Source organism: Pteropus vampyrus, unplaced genomic scaffold (assembly GCF_000151845.1).
Source record: "Pteropus vampyrus isolate Shadow unplaced genomic scaffold, Pvam_2.0 Scaffold92, whole genome shotgun sequence".
NCBI lineage: Eukaryota > Metazoa > Chordata > Mammalia > Chiroptera > Pteropodidae > Pteropus > Pteropus vampyrus.
In genome coordinates, this window is record NW_011888873.1 from 5,221,512 (window position 1) to 5,227,442 (window position 5,931).

General features: G+C 34.0%; 1 pseudogene; it reads left to right on the plus strand.

Moving 5' to 3' along the window:
* The first annotated feature begins 4,795 nt into the window (after window positions 1–4,795).
* Window positions 4,796–4,913, plus strand: LOC111742382 (annotated as a pseudogene).
* Window positions 4,914–5,931: the final 1,018 nt, after the last annotated feature.

The following is a 5,931-nucleotide window of genomic DNA, read 5'->3' on the forward strand; positions in this document are numbered from 1 at the left end:
AATCCATCCTATGATGTCTAGCAATTCAAAAGTAATAAAACATGTCAGTCTCCCACATTTTATTATTGATTCCTTGATTTCCATGTTGGAAACACAGGTGGGATGTTTAGGCAAGAGCATTCACTGCCCAAATCCTTATAGCGCCCCCGCACCCTTTTATTTTCTCTGCCAAGCAATAGATATAGAAAATAACTAAAAGAGAGAAAATTGACTACTATACACAAAAGTTAGATAAGCACTGTTCTCCCTTTTTCATTTTTTAACACATTAACTGTAATTGAACTATAAAGGAAGTCTAGGGCACCTCCCTAGTTCTCTCCCCTCATCCTGCTCTATGACAATTATTCAATTTGTGTTTCTACAGCAATGAAACACAGTTATTAGAAAAGAGGCCACACTAATGTCATTATCATGTAAAAATGTATGCAGATTAAAACCACTACACAGTCTTTTACACTTTTATTAAAAATATTACAAAGCATGAGAAACAAATGCTCTGGAGAAGAAAGAATCTTAGCTTTTAAAATATTCATCACTCTATAAAAAATTAAAAATCAGTGCTATTTTGACGAGGATGTTTGGTATGCGGTAATATGTGCATCTAATGCCGTGTGTGAAAAGGGTTAAAGAACCAATCATAAGGGTCAGGTTGAAATGGGCTCCAGAATACCTTGATGATCTCTCCCTAGTGCATTAGATACAGAGGTGCAATCACCGAAGCAAAGTTTATCATGGTCATCTATCAACTGTTCAAATAACCAGGCCTTATCCAATCCTATGTCAGTCTGATAGACTTCGCTATTTAAACATTACATCGTTCCAGTGCATTAGAAAAATGTCAGTTTTCTATCTGGTTACCTGACCAAAAGAATGAGGTTTTGAGGCAGCACATTTAATTTGACTGAGAATAACAGAGTATTCATCTGCATTCTTCTTTTTGAGAAAATAAGGCAAGTTCATAGAATCAGGATGAGATTTCCTATGATCAACTAAAAATGGACACACTTTGAAGATAATTTTAAGACTGAAAGCATGATTAACTCAAATGGCAATGCTGCAACAAGCTAAGACACTCAGGCAGTAGATGAATAATAAAAAGCATTTATGTTAACTAAAACTCTACTGAAGAAATCTAGGTAAGATTTTATCGAATTTGTATTTCATTAGTTGTGAGACACAAAAAGCTGCCAGCTAGAACATGTGAAACTTTCCTTCTGTGATTCAGTCCAGAGTTCAACAGTTACTTATCATGGAATTTATCTGTCTCTACCCCAACATTCACATTTAATATTTGTTGAGCCACTCATATAGAGCTAGACATTAGGTTCAAATTTTATATCATTTAGCCTTAACAAAGCCTTCTTAAGCAGGTGTTTTCATTATTCCTATTCATTGACGTGGATATTGAGACATATTTAAGTAATTTGCTTAAGGTTAAACAATTAGGAAGTACCAGAGCTAGGATTTGAACCTAGACTTCGATACCAAAATTTCTTTTTGTGAAAAGTATTTGAAGTGCTGACTTAATCATAGTTTATTTTGGCCATCTGTTTGATCTTGTACTTAACAAAGAACTAAGTCGTTTATTTCTTATGCTGTTTGAGAGTATTTATGCATGTGTTTCTCATATATGTACTCAATGAATCTTTTTAGAATATTCTAAGAATCATCATATGACCAAAATATCCATCATTATATGGGCCTTTTTAACACTTTAATGAAAAATATATATATATATTTTTTGTAAGGATTCCTGCTTCCCTACTCATTTTCCACTTTAAGAATGGCTTCCCCCTAAATTTGTGATCTGAGACTGAGAATAAAGGGTGAAGGCTATGATTTGTCAGGATTGGTCCTTTTTTGCTTCTCTCATAATTATGATATAGTTCAACCTTAATATTTATCGAGATTCTTTGTGTACTTGGCATTGTGTTGTGTATTATCAACTTAATAATTCACATTTAAAATCTAGGACAGGTCAACAGAACTGGTAGTTAAAGTATCCATTACCTAGTAAACCAGCATGAAAAGCTCCTAATTCTCATCACACCTATATGAGCCAAAGCCAAGTATTTTCCTTAGCTGGACCCTTTTTGGTCATGGTGAAAGAAAGAATTCCATTTCTTGGTACAAAGATTCCACAAGAAATACTACATAAATCAAAGAACTTCAAACACTCAATTGCTGTGAGAACTATGAAATAGAGTTGACCTATATCTAAGAGAAAAATGAGGCAGAGTACATAGCATGTATGAAAGCTAAATGTCCTCAGATGTTAGCGGAGGCTCTGTGGGGTATAGAACAAGATGAGAATTCATTGCAACTGTACGAATAATGTGTATTCTCTTATAACACACTAAGGAATGTTTTGTTATCATGGCAATAGGTATTTTTTATAATATAATGAAAGTATATGGAACAAAAAGTGTTGATTTTTCTTTGCAAAGAAAGATAATAGAATTTATATACAGAGAATAGTGAAAACTGATTTTAAATGTGAACATAGAATATAGAAGTGTGATTGAAGATATTATCATAATGGATTTGTTTAGCCATAGGCAATGGAAGAGTAAACAAGAAAGATATATAAATATTGAGCATTTATGTATTGAATGCTGAGTATATGGGGTCTTCTAATAAAGCATTCTCAAAGTAAATAAATTCTACCTCTTATGATAAAGAGAAGATATAATATTAATAATTTTAAAACTAAACTAAAAGATAGTCTTTTAACATAATTCACCAAAATTAATCATTATATTTCAATGAAAAATTACTAGGGAAGTACTGGTGAGGAATTTGATTATAATCTGAATCTTATAAAAAATGAAGAAAGGAAATTTCTAATGACAAGGTTTTGAGTTCACATAGTACCAGAAACTCAATGTAATTATTTTCTTGTAGAGAAAATATGTAAAATATGACTAGACTCATATTAAATAAAGTCAATATCTTCATACCATAGATTACCATAGCAATCAGTGCATGGCCACTGTGACACTGATATTTGCTGCTTCACTATAATATTTTGAGCAGTTTTTTAAAATGTGAATTGAATCTTTAAAAAGTCAGAAATCAATAAACTGGAATGAGTTGGCTATATTGTTGTATTTATTCATTTAATATTTGTTTTTTATTGGGTTAGCTCTTACTAAAGACTGATCCCACTAATTACATTTACAAATTTAACAACAGCTAACGAAATGGATTTTCTTTCCAAGTTATTCCAAAACAAAATCTGTGAATCTAGATCTAGACCTTTGTCACCAAGACTTGTTACCTTAAGTAAAAGACGAAAATGGAAAATGATTTTAATTTTAATTTCTCAGCAAATAATAACTACATTAATGATAATAGTAATGACTAGCATTATTTCAGACGCTGTGATAAGTTTCAGACTGGCACTAGCTCATTTAATTTTTGCCACAACAGTATGAATCAGCTCTCTTTTTATTGGTGGGGAGACTTTTAGCTAGGACTAGCAGAAATGCCAACTCAAACTATTTTGCCAATAAGAGAAATTATTGCTTTGCAAGAATTCCAGAGGTAGGTGGTTTTATAGTTGACTCAATAATGTAATCAAGGACTCAGTTCTTTCCATCTCTCTACCTGCCATCCTACTAGGGGTGGAGGTAAGAGCTGGACTGGAGAGAGGGTCTTTGATCTCAGATGGAACTATACTCAAATTGGCTCCTCTTAGAGCTGAATTGTGTTCCTCAAAAAGATAGTCCTAAACAGCCATACCTATGAATGTGATCTTAATTTGGAAATAGGGTTTTTCCAGATGAAATAAATCTGAGACAAGATCATCAGTGTGTGCCCTGATGCAATATGACTGGTGTCCTTATAAGAGAAAGCAAAGACATATGAGAGGAAAATGTCATGTGAACACAGACACACACAGGGAGAAGACAGACATAGGCAGAGATTGGAGTTATGCAGCTACAGACCAAGGGACTCCTGGGCATCTGGAAACTGAAAGAAGCAAGAAAGGACCTGACCTGAGAGACATTAAAGGGAGTATGGCCCTGCCAACACTTAATTTTGGATTTTCAAACCCCCAAACTGTAAAAGAACACATTTCTTTCATTTTAAGCTACTCAGTTTATGGTACTTTGTTACAGCAGTTTTAGGAAACTGATATAGCTCCTATCCTGGTCCTAGATAGCTGCAGTACTGCCCATCACACCTAGATACAGCGGAGAACAGATGAAGAAATAGAGCTATTTTTCCTTTGAGTCTCTTTCTCAGGAGGGAAGAAATTAGTGTTAACTTTCACATAGAATTCAATTCTAAATACAACTACCAGGCAATGACCAGTAGGAAGAATGGGCTTGCCGTGATTTGCTTAAACTAATCCTTTAAAATAGAACAGTTATTAAAAATATCAACCACCCTAGCACTGCTTTCATCACTAATGAGACAACTTACGCTATGCAAATGAGCCAGGTTTTGAGGCCAGGGCAGTCCCCTGCATCACGGAATAGGTTAGCATATCAATTAATGCTTGGTTTATATAGTTACGGCACATAGTTGTTGTTGTTGTTTTTAATGTTATCACGATTTACTGTACTTCCTTTCAGTTTATTAATTCTAAAGAGGACAAGTAAAGGGGTTGAAAACTTGATATTTGGTATAAAGCTTATTTGATCTTCTAAATTAAATTCAGTTATACCCTAAGCTTCAAGGAGTGATCAACTGTTTCCATAGCTTAGCACCACAGCCTTAATTCATAAAACGGTTTCCTAGCTGAGAAAAATGAATGGCATGAGGAAGATTAAAAAAGTGGACGTTAGTCTATAGCCATGCAACTCTAACATGCCTGATCTCATCTGATCTCGGAAGCTAAGCAGGGTCGGGCCTAGTTAGTACTTGGATGGGAGACCATCTAGGAATACCAGGTGCTGTAGGTGTTAACAAAAATAAAAGTAGACGTTATATCAGAAGTAAAGAGCAAGAGAATTAGAGGCAGAAGTAAAGAGCAAGAGAATTAGAGGCAATCTACCCTAGCAAATTGAATGAAAAATAGCATGGGAGGGTGGATACTACTTAGACGCAGAATATGAGAAACAGACAGATGGACAGAGGGAGAGACAGAGAGAGAAAGAACAAAAAGACAGAGAGAGAGAGGGAAGGACAAACTGAGGGAGAGAATAGTGAATTAAAGTGATAATTAAACTAAACACTTCTTTTTAAAACTTCACTATATTTTAAAATACTCATTCTTTCAATCACAAATTCCAGAAACATGATTCCTTGATGGCACTGGTTTGAGAAAAAAAAGCTAGAGTGTTTCCATGATGGACATATTTAAATTTTTATTTAAAATTTGGAAATATGACAGATAACTTGAATGTTCATGATATGTATTTATTTTCCTTTCTAGCTTTGAAAAACACAAATGTTGACTCGCATATGTATATGTATACGTATGTGTGTGTGTGTAAATCAATGACTAGGGTTACATAATAGAGAATTTAAATACTGTAAAGTGACCATGCCAGTCTTACAGTGATAACCCAATAATACTGTCTGGCTGTTGAGAATCCATTACACAATTTCCCTGTCAGTGTTTTTCTTTAGTTACTTTTATCTTACTTCCCTAATTCAATCAAAACCTCCTTTCAGATACCATCATATCTCACCTAGGAAGAATCTGATAAATTTAACTATACAAAAGAACTTATGCAACTGCCGATGTCTTTGAACAGTGATGGGAGAGAGGATTCTATTTTAATGAGACATTTTGTGTAAGGTAATGCTTCTCTAATAGAGATAGGCAGAGAAATGCTGAGGCCAGAAGACTCACAAAACCATGAAATACTGACTGCCTCCCATCTAGAATAAGTCTAACCCTAATTGACATGTTTTCAAGTTATTTTCTTATATTTCAAAAAATTTTAGATACAAGAATATTTTAGTAGTTACATG